At 36.0% G+C, this 27,886-nt stretch overlaps 1 long non-coding RNA gene across 1 annotated transcript in view; it reads left to right on the top strand.

The window, feature by feature from the left end:
* The window catches only part of LOC111174892 (uncharacterized), a 203,934-nt gene extending 176,280 nt beyond the window's left edge, over window positions 1-27,654 (top strand). The window contains exon 3 of the long non-coding RNA XR_002644584.3: window positions 26,096-27,654. This is a non-coding gene — a long non-coding RNA (uncharacterized LOC111174892). The remainder of the gene's footprint in view (window positions 1-26,095) is intronic.
* The last annotated feature ends 232 nt before the right edge of the window (window positions 27,655-27,886 follow it).

Here is a 27,886-nt window from a genome sequence, read left to right as displayed (position 1 = left end):
GTATCTAAATTATATAACAACAAAGCTGTTACTATTAAGAAGCATGACATTGGCCCAGAAATGGAAAACTGGATAATTGGATATGTTCAATAATCTATAAATGTTATATTATATGTATATATATCATGTATATTCTATATATTGTGCCTATAAGGATAATATATTACATATATTATATATATTATCCTTATAGAATTGTTATATATAAAAAGAGGTATGAGTAATAATATTGATATTTTCAATTCATGGAGGCAAATGTGAGCTATCAATAAATAATGCTGTAATAATTGACTACCTCTCAGGAAAAGAAAACCGTTTACCTACCTCTAATCATTCTCAAGCAAAACTCATGTTAGATTAAAAGATAAACATTTAAAAACTACCTTTCACTCGTTAGAAGAAAGTAAAGGTAAATATGGTTTTAAGGTAGTGGTATATGGTGTGTAAGGCTTTCTTATGCAAGTCATAAAATACAAAAGCCATAATAGAAAATGAGTTGACAGCCTATAAACTTATTTACATACCACAAAACTCTGTAAAAAGTATAGAAAATAAAAATACAAAACAAAACACCAGAGAATTATTTGCAATCTGTAAAATAAATTATATAGTAGTAAAAAAATAAGACCACTATAAGATAGTCTTGCATATTCATTAAAAAACCTAGTGAGAGACATGAAAAATATTAAATAGGGCACAGAAAAGAAAATTAAAGTTAGTAATAACTATGAAAATTGCTTAACACAAATAGTAATTAAGGGAACGTAAACTGAGCCAATGAGATACCATTTTCCCCCATAAGATTGACCAGAAAAAGAAAAAACAATCTAGTGTGAGTTATTTGTGTTGAAAATTGAGCCTCTCATATACTGTGAATATGTATTGCTTTTTGATAGAATATTAGAATGGCTGGATAGGTGATTGATGCTACCCATCAATAGATAGATGATTGATAGATAGATTAGAAATACTGGGAGGTATGGCTATTCCAATTCATAGAGATAGATTTAACATCTCCACCAAGAGGTATGCAATGGTATATACTGAAAGATTTGGAAATAAGCTGTGGCACATTTTATTTTTTTCAAGATGACTATAAAAATATTTATCATTGCACACAAATTTTCAGAAATATATCACTCCCTTGTCGAGATAGAGTTTATCACACAAATTTTCAGAAATATATCACTCCCTTTTGAGAGAGAGTCTATCTCCCCATTTATTAAACCTGGGCTGAGTTTGTGCTTTCACTCACTGACAGAGTCCTGTGCACAGGAGGCTATTTGACTTCCTAGATTAAGTAACAGTTTCTGGTTGGCCTTCTGAGATCTCAGCCAACAGTCATTACCAACTTGCCAGCCATGTGGATAAGCCATCTTGGAAGCAGATTAAGCAGCCATTAGTGAAACCACCCCAGATGATGCCACATGGCATATACAGGATGCTTCTCACCAAGCCCTTTCCCAATTACAGATTTACAAGCAAACAAATGATTGTCATTGTTTTGAGCCACTTAGTTTTAGGGTAGTTTGTTACTAACAACAGATAGCAAGAATATAACTTAAGGTTTTATTAAATGGCAGATGATTATACTATAGTATGTAATATTACATAGCCTCTTAAAAGAATTGTGTGTGTGTGAGTGTGTGTGTGTGGACATGGACAGATTTAGGACACCCCCAAAAAATATCTGTTTCTAAATGTGCCCACAAGTATACAAATAGAAAACAGTGGGGAACACGTCATGGAGAATATTTTTTAAACCTGACTTTATTAAAATTTTACAGTAAAAATGAATTGGTCTGTTACTTTTATAATTAAAAATAAATTTAAAACAATAAAAAAACCTAGTAATAAGTAGCAAAAGCCTATGTGAATATACAGTTGCAATGTGGATGAAGAGGGGGTGAAAGCTTAAATATTTCTAACAGCATTTTAGGATTTGGGGCTTAAGAGTTCTGACTGATTCCTCTTCAATTTGGATTCAAAGCATTATCAAAATATTTGCAGTCCCATCTGGAGCTATGTTTTTGTTGTTGCTATTTAGAACAGTGTGTTTGATGAATGCTAAGGCAATGTATGATCAGATTTTTAATACCCTCATTGGTGAAATAAATGGGGACAAGCCTTTTGCTTCATTTTATTACGATTGTCAGAACTTGCTTATTACATGAACTTGCTTATTTAAATATCTCTGAATATCTGCATTCTCTTTGCCTATTCTTGGCATCAAACACACAAACAAATTCCTATTAACCTGCACTCTGGGGACTATTTATGCTAGCAGAAAACCCTCTATTTTATGTAAGAGACATGAACTTTGCTCACTGGCACTAACTTGGTTGATTCATTTTTTGCTCATTCATTTTGGTGATCTAAAATATAATATTAATAAAAGTAGCAACATAATAATAGAATAGCCACACCAAAGATAGCTGAAATGTAAGGAGTACTTAAGGAATATGTGCAAATACACAAAATTAGAAACTGCAACCACCAGAAAGCAGACAGCAGAAGCAAGAACAACTACAATCCTGCAGCCTGTGGGACAAAAACCACATTCACAGAAAGATAGACAAGATGAAAAGGCAGAGGGCCATGTACCAGATGAAGGAACAAGATAAAACCCCAGAAAAACAACTAAATGAAATGGAGATAGGCAATCTTCCAGAAAAAGAATTCAGAATAATAATAGTGAAGATGATGCAGGACCTCAGAAAAAGAATGGAGGCAAAGATTGAGAAGATGCAAGAAATGTTTAACAAGGATCTAGAAGAATTAAAGAACAAACAAACAGAGATGAACAATACAATAACTGAAATGAAAAATACACTAGAAGGAATCAATAGCAGAATAACTGAAGCAGAAGAATGGATAATTGACCTGTAAGACAGAATGGTGGAATTCACTGCTGCAGAACAAAATAAAGAAAAAAGAATGAAAAGAAATGAGGACAGTATAAGAGACCTCTGGGTCAACATTAAACGCAATGACATTCGCATTATAGGGGTCCCAGAAGGAGAAGAGATAAAGAAAGGACCCAAGAAAATATTTGAAGAGATTATAGTCGAGAACTTCCCTAACATGGGAAAGGAAATAGCCACCCAAGTCCAGGAAACGCAGAGAGTCACATACAAGATAAACCCAAGGAGAAATACACAGAGACACATAGTAATCATAATTGGCAAAAATTAAAGATAAAGAAAAATTATTGAAAGCATCAAGAGTAAAACAACAAATAACGTACAAGGGAACTCCCATACAGTTAAGAGCTGATTCCTCAGCAGAAACTCTACAAGCTAGAAGGGAGTGGCATGATATACTTAAACTGATGAAAAAGAATAAGCTACAACCAAGATTACTCTACCCAGCAAGGATCTCATTCAGATTCGATGGAGAAATCAAAAGCTTTACAGACAAGCAAAAGCTAAGAGAATTCAGCACCACCAAACCAGCTCTACCACAAATGCAATAGGAACTTCTCTAAGTGGGAAACACAAGAGAAAAAAAGGACCTACAAAAACAAACCGCCCCAAATTAAGAAAATGGTAATAGGAACATACATATCGATAATTACCTTAAATGTGAATGGATTAATGCTCCAACCAAAAGACACAGGCTTGCTGAATGAATACAAAAACAAGACCCATATATATGCTGTCTACAAGAGACCTGCTTCAGACCTAGGGATACATACAGACTGAAAGTGAGGGCATGGAAAAAGATATTCCACACAAATGGAAATCAAAAGAAAGCTCGAGTAGCAATACTCGTATCAGATAAAATAGACTTTAAAATAAAGAATGTTACAAGGGACAAGGAAGGACACTATGTAATGATCAAGGGATCAAGTCAAGAAAAAGGTATAACAATTATAAACATACATGCACCCAACATAGGAGCACATCAATACATAAGGCAACTGCTAACAGCTCTAAAACAGGAAATTGACAGTAACACAACAATAGTGGGGAACTTTAACACGTCACTTACACCAATGGACAGATCGTCCACACAGAAAATTAATAAGGAAACACAAGCTCTAAATGACACAATAGGACAGATAGATTTCACTGATATTTATAGGACATTCCATCCAAAAACAGCATATTACACTTTCTTCTCAAGTGTGCATGGAACATTCCCAGGATAGATCACATCTTGGGTCACAAATCAAGCTTCAGTAAATTTAAGAAAATTGAAATCATATCAAGCATCTTTTCTGACCACAACACTATGAGATTAGAAATCAATTACAGTGAAAAAAATGTAAAAAACACAAACACATGGAGGCTAAACAATACGTTAGTAAATAAGCAAAAGATCACTGAAGAAATCAAATAGGAAATCAAAAAATACCTAGAGAAAAATAACAATGAAAACACAATGATCCAAAACCTATGGGCTGCAGCAAAAGCAGTTCTAAGAGGGAAGTTTATAGCTATACAATCCTACCTCAAGAAACAAGAAAAATATCAAATAAACAGTCTAACTTTACACCTAAAGGAACTAGAGAAAGAAGAACAAACAAAACCCAAGGTTAGTAGAAGGAAAGAAATCCTAAAGATCAGAGTAGAAATAAATGAAATAGAAACAAAGAAAACAATAGGAAATATCACTAAAACTAAAAGGTGGTTCCCTGAGATGATTAAGAAATATTGATAAACCATTAGCCAGACTCATCAAGAAAAAGAGGGAGAGGACTCAAATCAATAAAATTAGAAGTGAAAAAGGAGAAGTTACAACAGGCACCACAGAAATACAAAGCATTCTAAGAGACTACTACAAACAACTCTATGCCAATAAAGTGGACAACCTGGAAGAAATTGACAAATTCTTAGAAAGGTATAACTTTCCAAGACGGAACCAGGAAGAAATAGAAAATATGAACAGACCAATCACAAGTAATGAAATTGAAATTGTGATTTAAAATCTTCCAACAAACAAAAGTCCAGGACCAGATGGCTGCACAGGTGCATTCTATGAAACATTTACAGAAGAGCTAACACCCATACTTCTCAAACTCTTCCAGAAAATTTCAGAGGAAGGAAAACTCCCAAACTCATTCTATGAGGCCACCATCACCCTGATACCAAAACCAGACAAAGATACTACAAAAAAAAGAAAATGACAGACCAATATCACTGATGAATATAGATGCAGAAATTCTCAACAAAATACTAGTAAACAATTCAACAACACATTACAAGGATCATACACCATGCTCAAGTGGAATTTATCCCAGAGATGCAAGGATTCTTCAATATGCGCAAATCAATCAATGTGATACACCATATTAACAAATTGAAGAATAAAATCCATCTGATCATCTCAATAGATGCAGAAAAAGCTTTTGACAAAATTCAACACCCATTTATAATAGAGACTCTCCAGAAAGTGGGCATAGAGGGAACCTACTTCAACATAATAGAGGCCATGTACTACAGACCCACAGCAAACATCATTCTCAATGGTGAAAAACTGAAAGCACTTCCTGTATGATCAGGAACAAGACAAGGTTGTCTATTTTCACCACTATTATTCAACATAGTTTTGGAAATCCTAGCCATGGCAATCAGAGAAGAAAAAGAAATAAAAGGAATACAAATTGGAAAAGAAGAAGTAAAACTGTCACTGTTTGCAGATGACATGGTACCATACATAGAGAATCCTAAAGATGCTACCAGAAAAATACTAGAGTTAATCAATTAATTCGATAAAGTTGCAGGATACAAAATTAATGCATAGAAATCTCTTGCATTCCTATACACTAATGATGAAAAATCTGAAAGAGAAATTAAGGAAACACCCCCATTTACCACTGCAACAAAAGGAATAAAATACCTAGGAATAAACCTACCTAGGGAGACAAAAGACCTGTATGCAGAAAATTATAAGACACTGATGAAAGAAATTAAAGATGATACCAACAGATGGAGAGATATACCATATTCTTGGATTGGAAGAATCAATATTGGGAAAATGACTATACTACCCAAAGCAATCTACAGATTCAATGCAATCCCTATCAAATTACCAATGGCATTTTTTACAGAACCAGAAAAAAGATCTTAAAATTTGTATGGAGACACAAAAGACCCCGAATAGCCAAAGCAATTTAGAGAAAGAAAAACGGAGCTGGAGTAATCAGGCTCCCTGACTTCAGACTATACTACAAAGCTACAGTAATCAAGACAATATGGTGTGGGCACAAAAACAGAAATATAGATCAATGGAACAGGATGGAAAGCCCAGAGATAAACCCATGCACCTATGGTTAACTAATCTATGCCAAAAGAGGCAAGGATATACAATGGAGAAAAGACAGTCTCTTCAATAAGTGGTGCTGGGCAAACTGGACAGCTACATGTAAAAGAATGAAATTAGAATACTCCCTAACACCATACACAAAAATAAACTCAAAATGGATTAAAGACCTAAATGTAAAACTGGGCACTATAAAACTCTTAGAGGAAAACATAGGAAGAACACTCTTTGACATAAATCACAGCAAGATATTTTTTGATACACTTCCTAGAGTAATGGAAATATAAACAAAAATAAACAAGTGGGACCTAATGAAACTTCAAAGCTTTTCCACAGCAAAGGAAACCATAAACAAGTTTAAAAGACAACCCTCAGAATGGGAGAAAATATTTGTAAATGAATGATTGGACAAAGGATTAATCTCCAAAATATATAAACAGCTCATGCAGCTCAATATTAAAAAAACAAATAACCCAATCCAAAAATGGGCAGAAGACCTAAATATACATTTCTCCATAGAAGACATACAGATGGCCAAGAAGCACATGAAAAGCTGTTCAACATCACTAATTATTAGAGAAGTGCAAATCAAAGCTACAATGAGGTTATTACCTCACACCTGTTAGAATGGGCATCATCAGAAAATCTACAAACAACAAATGCTGGAGAGGGTGTGGAGAAAAGGGAATCCTCTTGCACTCTTGGTGGGAATGTAAATTGATACAGCCACTATGGAGAACAGTATGGAGGTTCCTTAAAAAACTAAAAATAGAGTTACCATATGACCCAGCAATCCCACTACTGGGCATATACCCAGAGGAAACCATAATTCAAAAAGACACATGCACCCCAATGTTCACTGCAGCAGTGTTTACGATAGCCAGGTCATGGAAGCAACCTAAATGCCCATCAACAGATGAATGGATAAAGAAGGTGTGGCACATATATACAATGGAATATTACTCAGCTATAAAAAGGAACGAAATTGGGTCATTTCTAGAGACTTGGATGCATCTAGTGACTGCCATACAGAGTGAAATAAGTCAGAAAGAGGAAAACAAATATCGTATATTAACGCATATATGTGGAACCTAGAAAATGGTACAGATGAACCAGTTTGCAGAGCAGAAATTGAGACACAGAAGTAGAGAAAAAACTTATGGACACCAAGGGGGGAAAACGGCAGGGGGTGGGGGGGGTGTGATGAATTGGGAGGTTGGGATTGACATGTATACACTGATGTGTATAAAGTAAATGACTAATAAGAAAAAAAAATTAGAAACTGCAAGAGCAAAGGTTTGAACCCAGGTTTCTCTGATCCCCAGACCCAGTGATCCCCTTAACCACTGTGCTATCTCCCTTGATGAACTTTCACCCTTACATGGAAATGTGTCAGAAACCCCTCACCAATTTCTAGTCTCTCCTACTTTTATCACCATAACAATTTCTCACCTTCTGGAGTAGCATAGGAACCCTGGACTGAAGGCTCCAACCAGCCTCTCTCAACCCTTCTCTGTTTTATCCTGTTGCCACTGATATATCACATGGCAACCAAATTATCTGAGTTTCCCTTTGGACTGTTTAACTTTAGTCCTATAAACCTACAATGTACAAGCCTCAAGACTTTAAAATAAAAATTATGTCCAATTTGACCACAATATTTTTTTATTTTTTTGCGGTACGCGGGCCCCTCACTGTTGTGGCCTCTCCCGTTGCGGAGCACAGGCTCCGGACGCGTAGGCTCAGCGACCATGGCTCACGAGCCCAGCCGCTTCGCGGCATGTGGGATCTTCCTGGACCGGGGCACGAACCCGTGTCCCCTGCATCGGCAGGCGGACTCCCAACCACTGCGCCACCAGGGAAGCCCAAACAACAATTTTTTAGATGTGCTTGATGGGTAAGTTTAGAGTTTATTCAGATATGCAATCTGGCATTTTCTTTTGCCAGTCCCAACAATCCAAGAATACAGTCTCCCAGAGATATTGACATTTGTAATATTCATTTCCAATTTCTTGAACTTCTGTATACACTTTTGAAAAATATATTCTGCATTGGATTTTTTTCTCTGTTCTCCTTATTTCTCTTTAACTGGATTAAAAATCCATTTCAAACACTACTTTCTGTATGCATGTCAAGTAGTTTACAAAGCATCAATGTTTCTTAAGAAAAAGATTCATTAAGTTGGTTCTATTTGTTAAAATCTAATTTTTTTAAAAAAACAAACTTCTGCATACAAAATCTTTGTATATCTAAGCTAGAATTTACCTTTCCACCTTTCCTAAAACATATGACTTAATGGGTGTTTTCACTACTGCACTTCTTTGTTTTTAAAACCGTTTGATTAATTACTTGATTCAGAAGATGTGTCTCTGGATCCACTCCTAATACCTTAGTTGTTGCTTAGAAGTAACTCAGTTTTTTCTTGGTTTTAGGAAGCTACACACGTGAAAGCAAAGAATGAAGCCATGGAATGTTCTTAAATAAATAGCTTTATGTTTTCTAAATATTAAGTGATAATAAAACAGAACGAGTCTTTGAGCCTTTGATCCACTGTGGGTCTGTCATGGAGGCACATTGGAACTACAAATTAATAATGATATGAATGATTGCTAGAGGAGTGTCCTGATTTTATTCTAGCTATGTCTTTTATTCTGTCCTGTTCTCTTTTCTTCCTTTAATATAATTTACATTTTGCTTAGCAGATTATTAATAACTATTCAACAATTTTAATTAGGAGACCATCTTTTGGAGATTGTTCTACCATTCAAAGAAAGGAATGAATAATGAAGGGCACAAACTGACCATCCTCGAATCCTCGCAAGGCATAAATAGAAATAGAAAAGAGAATTATAGAAACTATGAAATAGAAAAGACAATTGAAACAGAACTGTTACTTTCAGATCTTTTGTTTTTTTCATCATCAAAAACGCTAAATATTCTGGCCATTAGACAAAAAGTTCTACAAAAAGAGGTCTTTGTTATTTGTATCAATCCAGTGATTAGCACAACACCTTTCAGGGAGAAATGCTTAATAGAAGTTTCTAGACTTAAGTGAATGAATGAGAAGAGGAGCTTAGAATGGGTAAGGAGAGAATACCAAAGGATTTAAGGTCATTTAATGAGAATTAAGTGGGAAATTTTCTAAACTTCATTAACTTTATATGAATAACCCTAAAGTATGGGTATACTATGACTATACTTATCACAGTTGTTTGCCAAGTTTCTAGAAGGTCCAAAGCTAAAATGTGAAAAGGCAGACTTGATCTTCACAGGCAGGCCCTCTTAATTTTAAAACAATTGATACTAAGAATTTCATCAGTATAATTGGTAAGATTTGCTGAGGATTCATCAGACTGGAAGCAATAAAAAAAATGAATGACAATAGATAGCTAGTGGGAAGTAGCCGCATAGCACAGGGAGATCAGCTCAGTGCTTTGTGTCCACCTAGAGGGGTGGGATAGGGAGGGTGGGAGGGAGACACAAGAGGGAGGAGATACGGGGATATATGTATAAGTATAGCTGGTTCACTTTGTTATACAGCAGAAACTAACACAACATTGTAAAGCAATTATACTCCAATAAAGATGTTAAAAAAACGAAAAAAATAAATTTTAAAAAATCTAAAAAAATAAATCAATGACAAACAATGGACAAATGGGTTTGTATAAATTTCAGGAAAAGCTAGTATTAATTAGGAGCTAATTATGGTAGGAATGGATATGGTCTCTTCTTGTTTTCTTTATAGTTAGGGATATACACACTCACACACACACATGCACACACAGGCATGCATGTGTGAATCAGAAGATTTTGGAAACTCTGTTTACTAATCTATATGAGATTCACTCTGCTATTTTCTATTCTACTTTGTTTATTTGGTGAAAGGAAAAATTTGGTTCCACCCCACCTAGTTTATGTCTACATCTACTAGTGGTTTGCAAACTATAGTTTAAAAAAACATTAAAGTAGGGATATAGGGAGACAAGATCCTATGATTTGAGATGTTTGTGCCTGAGAACACTCCTACACTTGCATCTAAATGAAAATTTTCAGTCATTGCACACATGCTTTGTTGAATTCATTAAAGTGCTCAGTGCGGGCTTCCCTGGTGGCGCAGTGGTTGGGGGTCCACCTGCCGATGCAGGGGACACGGGTTCGTGCCCCGGTCCGGGAAGATCCCACATGCTGTGGAGCGGCTGGGCCCGTGAGCCATGGCCGCTGAGCCTGCGCGTCTGGAGCTTGTGCTGCGTGGTGGGAGAGGCCACAACAGTGAGAGGCCCACGTACTGCAAAAAAAAAAAAAAAAATCCATAGTGTGAATTCCCACCCATGTGTCAGAAAGATGGAAGACTACGGTTTACCTGCAACTTCTTGAACCATGCCTCCGTACCAGCACAGCTTTTGTGCTTCCTGGTTGAGAAGTGAATACAGGTGTTTTTCTAAATGTTGAAACAAAAGGGACTCACTAGTGAGCTGACATGAGCCCAGAGCTCAGATTTTGAAAATCTAAACCCAAGGCCTATCATCATCAGGCTGCATAGAGAATAGGAAGTGGTGAACAGGGCCCACTCACAGACCAGGGAAGCTGTCCAGGGAGACATCTCTATGTGCATGTCACTTTTAAACATGTTGCCATAAGAAAGGAAACTGACAGAGCTGTTTCTCCCAGAAAATCATTCCGTTGTTTGCACAATGCCAACACTTGTCTTAGACATTCACATCCTACACCCTCTTTCTCCTTACTTTTAATTTCTTTTCATTACATATACAGTTTAAACTCTGTTTTTTTTTTTTATTATTATCCTAAAGATAAAACAAACACAGAAATGGAGACGTAGGTAAGCAGAGATGGGGGAGTGCATAGAAAACTTGAGCTCTTAATTTCACATTTTTGTGTTATAAAAGCTTTTCAGTGTTAAGAGGTACTTGTCTGGGTCTTAGGTTAAAACACACACATAATTATGGTTTCTTTGTGGAATCAAAACGCCTGATGCATCAAAAAGCATGGTGTCACCACAAGCTGGTGGACCTCACAGTAGAGACTCTCTGCCAAAGCTTTTTGTATAAAACGTTTTTCATAAATAAAATTTTACTGTACAAATTTAGTTCATGAGACCAGAGTGACCAAATCATATATTGGCATACACTGAGTATTCACAAAGATTTAATTATTATTATTTTTGTTATTGTTCATTTTTTTTTAACCAGAATTTAGGAGACAGAGGCAATGACAAGGAAGAAAGTTGTATCCCTATTTTGTGGAAGGAAATGTCATTTTATTTTTCTTCCAGACCTGGTTTCATTAGGCTCCTCTTTGTGAATTTTTTCCTAATAATAAACTCCTTTGGGCAGCATGTTTCCCTTCTCTGTACTTTTCCAGTTATCTAGAATATATTTAGTGCAAAATAAAAGTTAGCTAAATCAATGAATAGATAAGTGCATGAAAGAAGTTAACAAGAAAATAAAATTAATCAGATCAGGTATTTCTGTTAATTTGATATTTTAAAAATATTGCTAATGCAAATACTTTGTTTTGGCCCTAAATACCCAATGATAGAATCAAAAACTTTTATTTATTTTTGAATCAGCTAAGAATTATGTCCTTTGTTTTGTTAGTGTACACTAGAACTCAGTCCTAGGCCTTACTGCCAAATTCCTTGTAAATACCTTAGATTTCAGTTCACAAGGGTATTGGGATCTAGCCATGAGAAAGAAGAAAAAGAAAACACTTAACTTGGAGTCTTATTTAAAATAATTACTCATCTTCTCTAGAAAATATCATAGCAATGTATCTAAAAATCTAGCACTTTTTTTTTTTCTCTCAGAAAAAATTAGTAACTGCTCATGCAAGTAACTGGATGTGACCAGGTTTCTAAATGGGGATTGAGAGTTTTCTATGTATTGTTATTAATTACCTTTTTTTTTTTGGTTTTTTCTGTCTTCTGAATATTTATCAAGGAAAATAACGGATGCATATAGGTAATAAAATGCAAATCGTGGATTCAGTCCATGGTTATCCATGGAAGGACGCAGAGGACAACCTGGGACCGTCTTTCCCAGTGTCAGGGTTTAGTTCAAGCTCTCCCAGCAAGGACACCAAGAAGTCCTGCGCAAGAGCTGATGCAGTCACTGATTCCTCGGTTCAGAACAGATGATTGCTAACATCTCTTCTGTTACCCTGCAGGTTTTTGAGAGTTTATAATGAGCGAAATATAAAGTGCATTATTTAATATGAGTTTTAAGAAATGACCCCATTGTTAAATATATAATGTTGCATACAGAGAGCTAAATATATATATACACACATAAGCATATATATATATATATGCATATGTGTGTATATATATTTCATATATATGCATATATATTCCATATATATATATATATATATATATATGGAAAAAAAGAATGAGCTATCATGATGAAAAGAAACCTGATGGGGTCTTTGGAAGGAGAAAGGAGTTTATTTCTAGAGAAAGCTGACATAAGAAAGGAATTAACTGTCTTGGAAATTCTGTAAATATATGTCTTTAATTTCCAATGTTTACCAAGATCAGAAAATTCCAGTATTAAAGATTACGATTATGTGGTTTATTTTGAATTTATTGTTAACATAAAAATTTTTTAATCATTAAAAAATTACAAACGTTTGCAATATTGTGAACATTGGCAGAGATATAATGGAATCACTGTGTTGGCATTTGGAGTATGTGGCTTCTAAATGCCTTTTCTTTTTGTAGGATTTGTTCACACATTAATTTGGATGCCTACATTAAACTGTATAATTGCTGTTATACTCTCAGATCAGTTCTAATTATTCTAGTACTGATTATTCTATTTGTGGGCAGCTTTCCTTTGCTTTCCTTTTTTACTATACCCTATGCCACTCCCAAAACAACTTCTGATACATAAAAGAGGCATTATTCTCATAGTCCCTGACATCTAGTTCTACTTTTATGACTTGGGTGAAACAAATCTCTAAGAAGACTCACTAATGGGACAATTTAATGGATTCCTTTTAATCTCCACACTTCTTGTCCTTTCTGTAGCATATGAGACATTTGAGTCAGTGAAGTATGAAAACCCTGTTTCTACAAGTCTTTTCTTTGGCTTCTGTGCTGTTATGATGTTATGTTCCCTTTTGTCTCCTTTACTTACTCTCCTTTTTCACTCTTCCTTTATATAAGCACATACTAGAATTCACCATCGATATTTTCTTTTTCTTTTTTTTGTAGTCACTCACTGGTTACCGTGTCTTTCAATTTTCCAGTTATAAGGATCTCTAAAGTTCTTTTCTTTAAGCCTCAGCATTCTCTTAAGTCTTGAAAAAAATGATTCCCTGGTTATCTCAAAAATCTACATGCTAGGGCTTCCCTGGTGGCGCAGCGGTTGAGAGTCCGTCTGCCGATGCAGGGGATACGGGTTCGTGCCCCGGTCCAGGAAGATCCCATATGCCGTGGGGCGGCTGGGCCCATACGTCATGGCCGCTGAGCCTGCGCGTCCGGAGCCTGTGCTCCGCAGCGGGAGAGGCCACAACGGTGAGAAGCCCGTGTACCGCAAAAAAAAACCCAAAAAAACTACATGCTAAAAATTCAGTTTTTTATTTTAAGCACTATTTCATACTCACCCACTTCCAAACCAACTTCTCTTCCTGGTCTGAATGTTGTCATCATCTACTGTATCTCAGATTCAAAAGCTTGATGTCAATGTTGACTTTGCCTCTTACTTCATATGTCAGATACAATCATTTACCAAGTCCTACTGAATTTTTGAACGAATTAATTCGGCACCTATTATATGACAGAAATGACATTTAGCACTTAGTATATACTATGATTTAAATCCTCAGAACATGACAGTGAAGGCATATTACTGTCCACATTATGAAAAATTTGGAAATAAAGGTTCAGTGTGTGTAAGAAACTTGCCTAAACAAGCAGAAGTTGGGCAGGAACTGGCATTCAAATTCAGGTTTCTTTATAATAATGTCTAGTGTTCATTCCTCCAAACTATATTATTTTTATTTCCATAAAGTCTCATAGCCTTCTACTCCTTCATAGTCCTCTTAATTCCACAAAACACTGCACTTCTTCTTGCCTGTACTCTGATTCTAATTCCTTGTTACTTCAATTTTTCCTAAATTGCATCTTTATCATATTACTCTTCAATAAATTTTAACTGCTCCTCGTTTGCAAATTATGTTCAGATCCATTAGACATGTTTGTCAGTTGGAACTTCTTGCTCATGGTCAACAGAAGGTGATTCTGATTAAGTTGTGCAAAACAAAAGGAAAAACAAAACCTTTATTACCCCCCTCCCACACACACACACAAACAAGAAGTTTATTGTAAGGATACTAAGGGGCTTACTAAAGTAAAGGAGAAGTGGGGCCTTGGGAAGGACCAGAAAGTGGGCAGATTCTGATGGTGGGATTCAGAACCTTTGCATGTAGGTGCTGAAGTTGATTTAGCTCCAGCAGTCCTTTGGTCCATGTGCCTCCTTGGTCAAGGCTCAGATTCCCAAGTGACAGATTAATTGGCCTACGTGGGGTTGTATGTCTACCTCTTGGGGAGAAGGATGAATGGTAACGTTATTTATAATCTTAACTGGACCCCAAGGTAAGAGGAGTGAAGCACTCTGAAGAAAATAACTCTGCTGTTACCCACAGAAGGGAGCAGAGGCACCCACAGGCCTAAAAGACAGGTGTCCACGTGCAAAGCATACAGGTGCTCCAATTCAGCAGCAGCCTTTTTCAGTGTCATCACCAACTGCCTCTTCCTACCATGCAGCCCAGGAATTCTCACCATTCTCCATACATGCTATAAGCCTTTCTGGCCACTGTTTTTCTGGAGCATTTGCTTCTCCTATATCTCTAGCTAACAAAACCCTTCCTATCCATATTGGCCCTCCCAAATGGCTATTATTACCATTTCAAGATTTCTACAGATAGATAATTTCCTGCTTTTTCCCTTTTTCAAAGCATTTCCTTTTGCTCATCTTTAACAGTACTTTTTAACATCTGCCTCGTATCTTCTTTTCTAAAATGTATGCGCTTTGAAGGCATGCATCATGTCTTACTCATCTCAGCATCCCCTCTAATGTTGAATATGAGTTCCTATAGCCTGTGGTGATTAATAAATATAGGTATGGTTATTTTTCTTATTGTTGCTTCAAAGTGCTGGTTTGAATCTATAATGCAATTGTATCATTTATCTCCAACATCATTGTAATGTCCTTTTTTTTTCTTTCTTTTGGCTGCATTAGGTCCTTATTGCTGTGTGGGCTTTCTCTAGCTGCGTTGAGCGGGGGCTACTCTTCATTGCGGTGTGCGGGCTTCTCATTGCGATGGCTTCTTTTGCTGCAGAGCTGGGCTCTAGGCATGTGGGCTTCAGGAGTTGTAGCACGTGGGCTCAGTAGTTGCGGCACGCAGGCCCTAGAGTGCACGGGCTTCAGTAGTTGTGGCACATGGGCTTAGTTGCTCCGTGGCATGTGGGATTTCCTGGACCAGGGATCAAACCCATGTCCCCTGCATTGGCAGGTGGATTCTTAACCACTGTGCCATCAGGGAAGTCCCCATTGTAATGTCCTTGATGGGAAATTACACACACAGCATTTTAAAATATTAATTTATACCCAGTAGGTAATGAATAAACGTGATGATTCAGTGTCAATTTAACAAAGTTGAATGGCAATCTAACAGATTATTTGAAAAAGGAAGATCAAGTTACTGAAAGGAGAAGGAAGAGAAAATAGGCCAATAATGGTTAGACATTCTCCTAACACAGCTATGAGGTAGGCATTATTATTCTTATTTTACATATGAGGAAATTGAGGCTTAGATGGGGTTAATTTCTTACAGGAAATAAAAGTTATATCCAGGATTTTTTCATATACTGATTGTTCTTTCCATTAATTGACAATTTTATAAATCTAAAATAATGAATATATGAATATTTTTTTAAAAAATCAAGTAACCCAGTGGGTTTTATCATAAAAATGAGCAGTTTTCTGTCCTAACCTTCACTATCCTAAAGGCAGCCACTCTTCATCATTTCATTTTGGAGTATTCTTTTGGTTAGCTCTGTTTTTCTAGATAACATGCATATGCCACCCTCTCTTGATGGATTATGAGTGATAGATGGCCATTCTGCTTCAAGCAAAAAATTTTTTAAAGGCTAAGAACAAGTTACAGAATACTGTAAAAGAAGGACAAGATAAATCCAGGTAGCAAATACCCTAATAAGAAAAATAATTCTTAGAAGAGGAAATAATCATCCACTCAGTGCAGAAATTAGTAATCAAGGAAGAACAAAATCTATTAGCAAGAGCCTATATTCAACCATTATATTAGAAAGAGGCAAAACCTGTAAGGATACAAGGAAATGGACCCTCAGATGCAGTGTTGGAAGGAGTATAAATTAACACAGCTATTTTGGAGGGGAATTTGGTAGCATTGCCCTAAATGCTAAAACAATGAAAAACAAACAAAAAAAAACAAAACTCGTGCACACTGTCCTCCAGTAATCCACTGCACTGTATCTTAAAGAGAAGCACCTGGACATGTGAACATCGAGATGTGTAAGAGGGTGTTCACTGCAGCATTGTTTGCACTAGGGAAAACTGAACAACTTCAAAATCCGTCTTCTGCAAGGTGCCTGGTTATATACTTTGCTCTAATTTTATCTTGTTATTTGCCTTATTTTATCTCTAAAAACAATTTCAAATATTAGCCCTTTGCTTCACAAATGTTGCACATATTTTCGGCTACCATTTATTGTCTAGCTTTTTTCCACATTCTTTCTCCTTTCAAAATTTTATCTTAATTCTAATCAAGTTTAACTGATCCATTTTGGCTTTCGCTTTATGGATAGTTTTTGGGATGGCCTTTTTTACCCCAAAGCCCTAAACACATTCTCCTGTATTTTTCCTATTGCCTCATGGCTTTAATTCTTTAAATTCTTTAGTGTCTGTGGAATTCTTATTTTTATTATGAGGAAAGGAAAAGGAATTCTTTTCCTTTTATTATGAAAGGAAAAGAGCTCTGTTTACAATTCTTTCTCACTTCCCAACAATTTCTCTAAATCATGTCTTAATCAATGCACCTCATATTTGGACCACAATTTCTTTGACAGATTTTGTTTGCCCTGGCTTTGCTGATTGCATTATTTTCTTTCTTTGTAGAGAAAAAACAAAGTAGACTTCAATGAATCACTTGCTTTCAGCTCCATGCTGCCCTCTCTTGCTCATTCTGTCCTCTATGCCCTCTCAGAGATGGAATAGTACAGGAGCTGTGCCTGGCTTATTTTTTCTACAGGCCTTCTGCATGTTCTAGGCTGCAGGCTCCTCTGTCCTGCTTTTGATTTGTTCCCTCTATGAAGAAATTAATGAAATATCTCATTCCTTTTTAGTAAGGCTTTACAACATTTACATTCTTTTAGTATCATGATAATGAGCACTGTAGAGAGAGGAGGCGGAAATATCAATACATGTGTATAGCTCACTATCATTAAAAAAAATCTACCGCACACTGTTTAAAGTTGTCACTGTATTACCTCTTAAGGTTAAGTGAGTGTATCCATGTTCTTGCTGGAAAAAAAATGATATGAGAAGAGGTTTATTTGTGCATTTAAATAAAATATCTCCAGGTTTCAAGTGTTTGAGCTCTAATTGTTCCTTATTAGCAAGATGTGACTGGATCTTCAATTATATCATTACATAGTTCAATCAGGACTCAGCTAGACTCTTTTTTACCCCCCCAAAGCTACTTATCTCTAATTTCTCAAGTTACTTAAAATTGACCCAAACTGTAGAGCTTTTAATGGTCATTCAGATCACCAGAAAAAAAAAAAAATTAAGCTCTGTTAATATAAAGGAATCATAAAAATTATTCAGGCTATATTTTCTGAACTTATCTTTCTGATCTTTCTTGGATGCTTTTCTGATGCTCCCTCCTTCATCTGCCTCAGATGCTTCTGTCTGTACCCCTTTGGGGGTGGTGATACCCTGCTGACAGCCAGAACTTTATCACTGTCATCATGTAGGACACTAGTCCAACCTAAGGCGCCTCAGCCGCCAACCACTTTTCTATTGTCATTCTCTACCAGCTGTCATTGTTGTCATCAAAGGCGTAAGTGACACTCTGACTAGTACAAGTAGACTAAAGAGGAAGCATAATCCTGTGAAAACTGCAGCTACCTAGATGTCAAAAGATTTCAAAGCTATTCACATTCATATCTTATTGAATGGCACACATATCATTGAATGGCTCCTGCAAAAAACCAATATATTGTCTTACAAACTTTTGCTTTTCCTTCAAATAATAGATATCAGGTTGTTTGTTCTTTAGTTTACACACATAGGGATGTATATATACAAGTTTGGAATGAAAGAAGAGGATGGGAGATTGCATCTAAAAGGAGAAGTGCTGAAAGACCTAATTGATCTATTGGGTTGGCCAAAAAGTTCGTTCGGGTTTTTCCCTGACACCCCAATACATTGTTGCCAGTCAGGAGCTGTCCCTGGTACCAACCTCAGCAGTGATATCTCAACAATAAACTGAAAAGAAGAGGGAGAATTTGTAGTGGGGAGGAGATAAGAACACAAACAAACTTTTGCCTACCGAAATCAAGTTACAGATGAGGGCCACCCACGCCAGCAGTATCCCCTTCCTTTCTGTGGCTTTTTTTTCAATTTCTTCTCCCTCATTCCTCAGGACCTGGATCCCAGTGGTGCTCTCCTAATTTCTCCTGTTCCAGGGAAAAGTGAAATAAACACCTTTACCTTAGCATTGGTAATTATTTTGCTTCTTAAGGGAAGATACACTCTAACTTAAAAAAATCCACATTTTGGTAAAATAAAATAGAGAACCCAGCAATAAGCCTCCACATATACAGTCAAGTGACACAGTGCCAAGATCATTCAATGTGGAAAGGAGAGTATTTTCAACAAATGGTGTTGGTAAAACTGGATATCCACATGCAAACAAATGAAATTGGTCACTTACCTTATAACATATACCAAAATTAACTCAGTATGGATCAAAGATATATCTGTAGGGCTAAAACTAAAACCCTAGAAGGCGTTTGGACTTGGCAATAATATCTTGTATACGACACAAATAATACAGGCAACAAAAGGCAAAAATAGATAAATTGGATTTCATCAAAATTAAAAACTTGTGTGCATCAAAGGACACCATGAAGAAAGTGAAAAGGCAACCCACAGAGTGGGAGAAAATATTAGCAAATGAAAGTCTCATAAGGGAGTAATATCTAGAATATGTAAAGAACTCTTATAGATCAACATCAAAACACCAAAAAAAATTTAAAATAGGCAAAGGACTTGAATGGACATTTCTCTGAAAAAGATATACAAAGTGTCAATATCCACATGAAAAGATGCTCAACATCACTAATCATTATGGAAATGCAAATTGAAACCACAATGAGACATCACTTCACACCAGTTAGGATGGGTATTATCAAAAAACAGAAAAAAACAAGTATTGGTGAAGATGTGGAGAAATTAGAACCTTTGTTCATTGTTGATGGGCATGTAAAATGGTAAAGCTGCTATGGAAACCATTAGGGCAGTTGCTCAAAAAAATTAAATGTATTACCATATGATCCAGCATTCCACTTCTGGTATTACTCAAGGAAGTAAAAATAGAGACTCAAACAAATATTTGTACACCTATGTTCATAACAGCTTTATTCACAATAGTCATAAGGTGGAAGCAACCCAAGTGTACATTGACAGATGAATTGATAAATGAAATGTGGTGGTTGCATTAACATTGTGAATGTATCAGTTCTTAATGCCACTGAACTGTGTTTTACCTTACATATAATTTGCCACAATGTAAAAAAATGTGTATATGAAAAAAACCCACAGATTTTGGAAACAGCGTATAATTACATTTTAACCTCAATAATTGAAAGACAACAATGCTTAGTTTACCAAAGACAATTTAGTAATGAATTACAAAGATGGATAATTGGAGCCCTCTCATACAGTCATTCAAAATATTTAGCAAACATGCCAAGGACACTGCTATGGGCAAACCAGATACTGTCACTGCTCTCGCTTGGAATCAAGGAGAAAATCAGTTAACCAAATAATGACAAAAAATCAATTTATAAATATCTAAAAGACCACGTAATCAGCTGTATCTGTATTGTATAAGCACTGAAATCTTTATCTTTTCTCAAAACTTCCTTGAAAACCATTTCCTTAATATTCTTTCCTAATACAGGTTGTAAACTCTGGTAGGATTCAAAGGACTTTTAGTCACTGTCCATTAATAATTATATAGCTTCTTTTGTTTAGGTAATAAAAACTCCAGTCTAGTAGACTATCAAAACAAACAAACAAAAGATCATACCATTTAAATCTTCTCTTCTCCATCTCAGACCTTATTTATCCTCAGAGACCTACAGAGAGGAAGAGAGAGATTATAGATTACTTCTCCCTTCCTTGCTTTTCCCCCTCTCCAACTATGTAACTGCAGTTTGGGAACCATTAGAGTTAGGGGGTAGGTAAAAGGGGGGAAGTGGAGGAGTGATAAAGTACAGGAAAAGTCATATTTAATGAGTAAATTTTAATCCATAAATAAGACTTTTGAATTGTGGCATATTCTCTCTGGTGGATGCTTTTGTGTGTTCCTTAGAGATTTTTCTGCTAAGGCCTTCCAACCATAATTTCTTCTAATTGGTGGCTTCCCATCAGGCTGGCATAAATCTCCACTCTTTCCCCAGTTCTCCCTCTCACCAAGCTTTTGCATCCAGTGGTACTTTAAGGTACTTTCTGCTGAGGTCACTTCTTTACTCAAGAAAACATCCTTTTGTGCTCTGTCTTTGGCGATAGTGCAGCTTAATTCCATTGCTTTTATTTGCATTCTTTCTCTCTCTCTTTTACTCTCGGCCTCTCTATCTCTGTCTGTCTCTCCTCAAGTAAATGCACAGAGTCTCAAGAACCTGCTTATATCCTTATGTAAACCACAGCACATGAAGAGTTTTTTTCCCAAATAATCAAATAATAAATTCCAAATACTGTTGATCCTTGAATAATGTGAGGGTTATTGGCAGTGACCCTCTTCAAAGTGGAAAATCCATGTGTAACATAGGCCCACCCTATCTGCGGTTTTGTAACGGTAGATTCAACCAGCCCTGGATCATGTAGTACGTATTTATTGAAAAAAAAATTGAGTATAAGTGGACCCACACAGTTCAAACCAGTGTTGTTCAAGAGTCTACTTTAGTCTCCAAATTGACCTTTTCTGTTGTATCCTATAGGTGAATGATGGTCTAATGCTGGCAGAAGTAGTTTAGTAATGCCTTTCTTAAGCATTCCTTATAGGTAGGTGTATAAGTCTGCTAGGGGTGCTGTAACAAAACACCATAGGCTCTGTGGCCTAAACAACAGAAATACATTTCTTACAGTTCTGGGGACTGTGAAGTTGAAGATTAAGGTGTTAGCCAGTTTGGTTCCTGGTAAGGACTCTCCCTTGCTTGCAGATAGCTGTCTTCTGAATTTGTCCTCACATGGTAGAGAAAGAGAAAGACCTCTGGTGTCTCCTTCTGTTATATGGACACCAGACCTATAAGATTAGGGCCCCACCTCATGACTTCATTTAATCTTTCACTTCCTCAGCAGTCCTGTCTCCAAATACAAGTACATTGGGAGTTAGGGTTTCAATATAGGGCTTGGGTGCGGGGGTGGGGGAGGAGGGGGAATATTTGGTCTATAAAATCAACTTGTATTCCTATTTACTTGGGATAATACCAGGTTACATCTGTGGTGAAAGCTGAATTTTTAATAGCATTCTATTTTATTCACAAGTTCCAATTTAGATGATAAATGACAGAGTCATCTTATATATAAATGTTCTAGAACTTTAATTTAGAATGTATGAACATTTAGAACCTATTGTTTTCAACCTTTGGGGCCTCTGACAAAAGTCTGAGACAATAGGAAAATTTGAATTTGAAAATCAGTTACAATTATAAAATGTTATATAGAGGAAATATATCGGGCACGATGAGAGCATACAGTAGAGGTACCAAGCATAGCTAAAATGGTGTCAGAAAGGAAATATTTCAGCCAAGATTTAAAGATCACCATAAAATAAGTAGGAAAAACGGGTAAGGAGATGGGGCTGAGAGATCAGGTAGTGACACAGCAGAAAGGAGAATGTCCTGGGTAAAGAAAAAACTAAGCATAAAGTTCTGAAGTAGAAAGAGACATGAACTTTTAGAGGAACTTCAAGAAAACCATTATGAATGGAGTTCACAAAGTGAAGTGGAGAGAAGACAAGTGATGTCTCCTTCTGTCTAGGTTATAGAAAGTAGCATCTCCTAGGTTTAGTATTCTAACAGTGAATAAAAGTCAGATAGACTGAAAAATCATAACCTTTCTTGAGTCAATCAAAAGCTGAAATCATGGGGCAATTAAGTAGCCTGGATTTAAGTGAGGGACAGGCATCTCAAAAGAGAAGGATGGATGGATTGACTCACCTGTGGGAAGCACAGGAGGAGAGAGTGACTGTCATTCAAGAATATAAGAAGAAATCAGCAATATTTTAACAAATTGCCAAAAATCTAGTGTTGAGGTGGTATGCTAGACTGGAATAGTGGAGGATTCCAGGTATAGGAAGAGTTTACACATCCTTGCAGACTCCTTTCCATTGTCCGATAGCACGTGCTAATAAGCATGATTAGGGGCAAGGCAGGAGACTAGAGAGAGCACCTTAGTGACGCAGACATGCCGGAGGTGGTCAACTACTACTGCCGGAAAAGTATGAAACCCTACCCTCTGGCCAGACCCTTCACTCATGTGGAGTAAAAACCTCAAAGCTCTGTGAGAGTGAAAGTAAACCCTGTTACTCTCAGGGCACAGGCAAGGCCCATTGTGGCTGCAAAAATGGTACTAGAAAAAAAACTTCTATCCCTAATGAAGGGCAGAAGTGTCCAGTCCAGGGATTAAATACTTATACCACTAGAGATATGTTAACATTGAGAGAAGGGGAAGGGTAGGAACTTCCACCTAAGACTAAAGTCAGGTATAAGGTAGGGTTTGGTGGCCATGGGAGATTATTATACAAAAGTTAGGGTATAATTGGCATTTTGCATTTGATATCATTTATATTTATTGAACTCAGTTTAAACAGTATGGAGTTTCCTTAAAAAACTAAAAATAGAACCCTCCTACATTGTTGGTGGGAATGTAAATTGATATAACCACTATGGAAAACAGTATGGAGTTTCCTTTAAAAACTAAAAATAGAACTACCATACACCCCAGCAATATACCCTGAGAAAACCATAATTCAAAAAGAGTCATGTACCACAATGTTCATTGCAGCTCTATTTACAATAGCCAGAACATGGAAGCAACCTAAGTGTCTGTTGACAGATGAATGGATAAAGAAGATGTGGCACATATATACAGTGGAATATGACTCAGCCATAAAAAGAAATGAAATTGAGTTCTTTGTAGTGAGGTGGGTGGACCTAGAGACTGTCATACAGAGTGAAGTAAGTCAGAAGGAGAAAAACAAATACTGTATGCTAACGCAAATATATGGAATCTAAAAAAAAAAATGGTACTGATGAACCTAGTGACAGGGCAGGAATAAAGAAGTAGACATAGAAAATGGACTTGAGGACATGGGAGAGGGGGAAGCTGGGGAGAAGTGAGAATAGCATCGATATATATACACTACCAAATGTAAAATAGTTAGCTAGTGGGAAGCAGCCACATAACACAGGGAGATCAGTTTAGTGCTTTAAGATGACCTAGAGGGGTGGGGATAAGGACGGTGGGAGGGAGGCTCAAGAGGGAGGGGATATGGGGATGTATGCATGCACATGGCTGATTCACTTTGTTGTGCGACAGAGGCTAGTGCAGTATTGTGAAGCAGTTTTACTCCAATAAAGATATATTTAAAAAAAATCCCTTTGGAAAAAATAAATTAAATAAATAAATAAATAAATAAAAATAAAGTCTTGCAATTTTCCAAAATAATTTTCAACACTAAAATTCTGTGATTTATTTTACATTAGGGTGTTTTGTGTTTGTGGAAAAACTAAAAACAAATAAAATAATTTAATTTTAGGTTTGCAGTTTGAATTACACTCTTTCAGATTTTTTTAAAATGTATACACTAGAGAAAACTATATTTTTAAAACCAGTTTCCATCAAATTCAGATTGTATGATCAGTAGCAGTTAGATGATTAATATGTGAACTTAGTAATTGTTGTGGGTACACTATTGTTTCCACTATGAAAACAGTATGGTGGTGTCTCAAGAAATTAAAAATAGTACTACCATATGATCTAGCAGTTCCACTTCTGGGTATATATCTGAAGGAAATGAAATCATGATCACAAATAGATACCTGCACTCCCATGCTCCTTGTAGTGTTATTCACAATAGCCAAGTCATGGAAAAGCCATAAGTGTTACTGAGAGAAGAATGGGTAGAGAACAATGGAATAATTCAGCCATGAGAAGAAAATTCTGCCGTTTGCAACATGGATGAACCTTGAGAGCATCATGCTAAGTGAAATAAGTCCGGCAGAGAAAGACAAATACTGTATGTTCTCACTTATTCATGGAATCTTAAAAAGCCAAACTCATAGAAGTAGAGAGTACAGTGGTGGTTGCCAGGGGATGGGGGAATTGGGGAGATGTTGGTCAAAGGGTCCAAACTTCCATTATAAGATAGACAAGGTCAGTGTGCCTAATGTACAGCAGCGTCAATATAATTCACAACACTGCATTATAAAATTGAAAGTTGTTAAGAGAGCAGATTTTAAATGTTATCATCACACACAAAAAAGATAATTATGTGAGGGGATAGAGATGGTAACTAATCTTGTTGAGGTAATCATTTCATAATATACATGTGTACCAAATAACCACAATGTGCACCTTAAACTTACATATCTTATATGTCAATAATATCTTAATAAAGCTGGAAAAAATTATTTGAAGAGAATTCTACCATAATACTGCTGTGATGCTCCATTATATTGCTAGAAGAAGTTTCAGTACCATGGACAGATTTAGGATAAATCCTACCTATTTTCTAACCAAGACTGCAGAGAAAATCACGGTTATATTGATTAAAACAATGAACTGAAATTATCTAATTTCATTGAATTATTTGACTTTTCTAGATTATTTATACAATTCTATATTTAATACAATTCATTGATTAGGAAATTTTACATATTTTGTTAAAATATGTTAATTAAACATTCTATTTCACAAAAAAAATGATCATGCTAAAAGTACACCCTTCAGATAACCATTACTACAGGTGAATAAACAGCAAGGCTACAAAGATATTTCTTTGGTACCATTAATAACCTAGGAGTCATTTCTTCAACTTATAGACCCAGTAACTTGGAGGAAATAGCCTCTAATGTAGGAGCCTTTCAAACTCCTGGATATAGAATGATGGTAAACATTTTGGTTAGTCTCATACCTGTGGAACTCTCTTTTAATTAATTAGTTAATTTTAGCATCTCAGAGTGTTGTGGAGAAAGTATTGATTTTGAGGAGACAGTTTTTACGTTTGAGTTTAGGGCTGGACTAGTCCTTTAATTCTCTTTAATACTCTGGATCTCAGTCTCCTCTGAGACTGTACAGCTAGGTGATCTGAGAGGCATAACTAGATAATCTCAAAGTTCCTGTAAATATACGATTCAATCATAGAGAAGCCACATTTGGCTATCAGTGCTTTCCTGTCACTATGCTGTTCAGCATCTCTTCTAAAAGCAAGCCCAGGTGCTCTGCCAACTAAAGGCTTTTTTTTTTTCCAGATCTTGAAATCGTAGCAGCCACCCCTTGTGGGAGGCAGTGGTGAGCTATGGACTCATTTCCTCTGTGACAACATCATTAGAAGCCTTCTTGCAGCTTGGCATGCCTCTTATAAGCTGTGGTAAGCATTTTAACCATGTTACTAGATGTTTTCATTACCTTAAGTGATATTTGGCATCACTAGTGCCAACATAGCTTGTCACCAAGAACCACAGACCAATATCTGCCTCCCCCCACATCTATCCTAGTTACTCAGGCAGTTTTGCTTTCTGATGAGGATTATTTCAGGCTGCAGAAAACCACAGTGTCTTACTCCATGGTTACACAAATCACCTCCTCAATCAAAGCAGACAGATTCAGGTAGCAGTATACACTGACTCCTGATAGAGAGAAAGCTTTGAATCTGATGAGCTGGAAACGCTGGAGTAGCATTAAAAAAAAAAAAAAGATGTGCTAAAAATGTCTGTAAATGCCTTGCACAGAGATTGATGTATTACTTCTCATAAATGCCTTTGTCCAAATAAACATTCTCAGGTCAAGGGCAAATAGTCATAATATTTTAATAATCTTGTTTTGAATTTGTGTTGGACATATCAAGGGTAACATAAAATGAAGTGCATTGGCTAAAGGAAGGTAAAAGATAATGTGTGCTGTAGTATATTTGAAAGATTGTTGTACTTCCAGTCAGAAGTACAACTTCCTGGTTGTGACCCTCCGTATTCCTCTCACTGTCTGTGTGACCACAAAAGCCACTTACCCAATATAGCCCCCTATTCCCTGGCCCATAATATTGGGTTGACTATACACCCTTTTAAGGTGCCTTTTCATCTAATAGTTCTTGATCTAAGTGCTCAGAGTGAGACAGCATCTGTTTTTTTTCAGAGCTTCAAGGCTTTCCCCTGACGCCACTTTACTTCTTTTGTACTTCACTATCTCTAAAACACTCCAGCTCTTATAAGTTAGCAAATTAAGATGCACACATTTTCAATATCGTCCCATAATTTATATGTATAAGAAAAATATGTGCTGAACCTGAATTGCTATCTGCAGAATTTAGGCAAACACTGAAATAAAAATAATTCCTTTGTGTTTTAGTCCAAATTACCAGGACCCCCCAACTTTATATAGTGATGAATAGAGGCACCTTAAGTGGAGAATATAAATTTTATCTGTTATATTCATGTAATTGGATACTAGTGGTCATTAAAATTATTATGTGAATTTATATTTATTATGAAAAGATATTTATGACATATGAATATCAAAAAGCAGCTACAAAAAGAGTTTAGTATAACCCCTTTATACTTATTTATATATTCACATATATTACAAATAATTATATATACATATATAAATGTTTGGAAAAGTATGTGATTACCTATTAAAGGATTTTAACTACTTTTTCACTTCTCACTATTATTTGAATTTTATGTAACACATATGCACTACTTTAATACAAAAGAAAACCACATTGAGATTGAAAAAAAGTAAATCTTTCAAATCAAAGTCCAAATTGATTTCAAATATGCTTTTTTCTAAACCTTAGTAATTATTATATTAAGGCTTACCAACATGTAATTAGATTGCAATTATTATTTCTTATATTTGTGGTACAAACTGGTTATTTCTTTTTTAGGCAAGAATATACACAAACTGAGGTGTATCTATATAAATAATGTGTTTTCATTTTCAAATTCAAGCAGTTATGAAAATTATTCTCAAAAAACCAAACTGAGTAGTTTACTTTGGCATTTTCTGTTAACCTTTCTCCTGACAGTGTTTGCGAGCAGATG

Source organism: Delphinapterus leucas, chromosome 13 (assembly GCF_059928025.1).
Source record: "Delphinapterus leucas isolate spDelLeu-1000000601 "Yukka" chromosome 13, BTC_Dleu_Yukka2, whole genome shotgun sequence".
NCBI classification, from domain to species: Eukaryota; Metazoa; Chordata; class Mammalia; order Artiodactyla; family Monodontidae; genus Delphinapterus; species Delphinapterus leucas.
The sequence above is the reverse complement of the archived record's forward strand: the minus strand, read 5'-3'. Positions and strand labels throughout refer to the sequence as shown.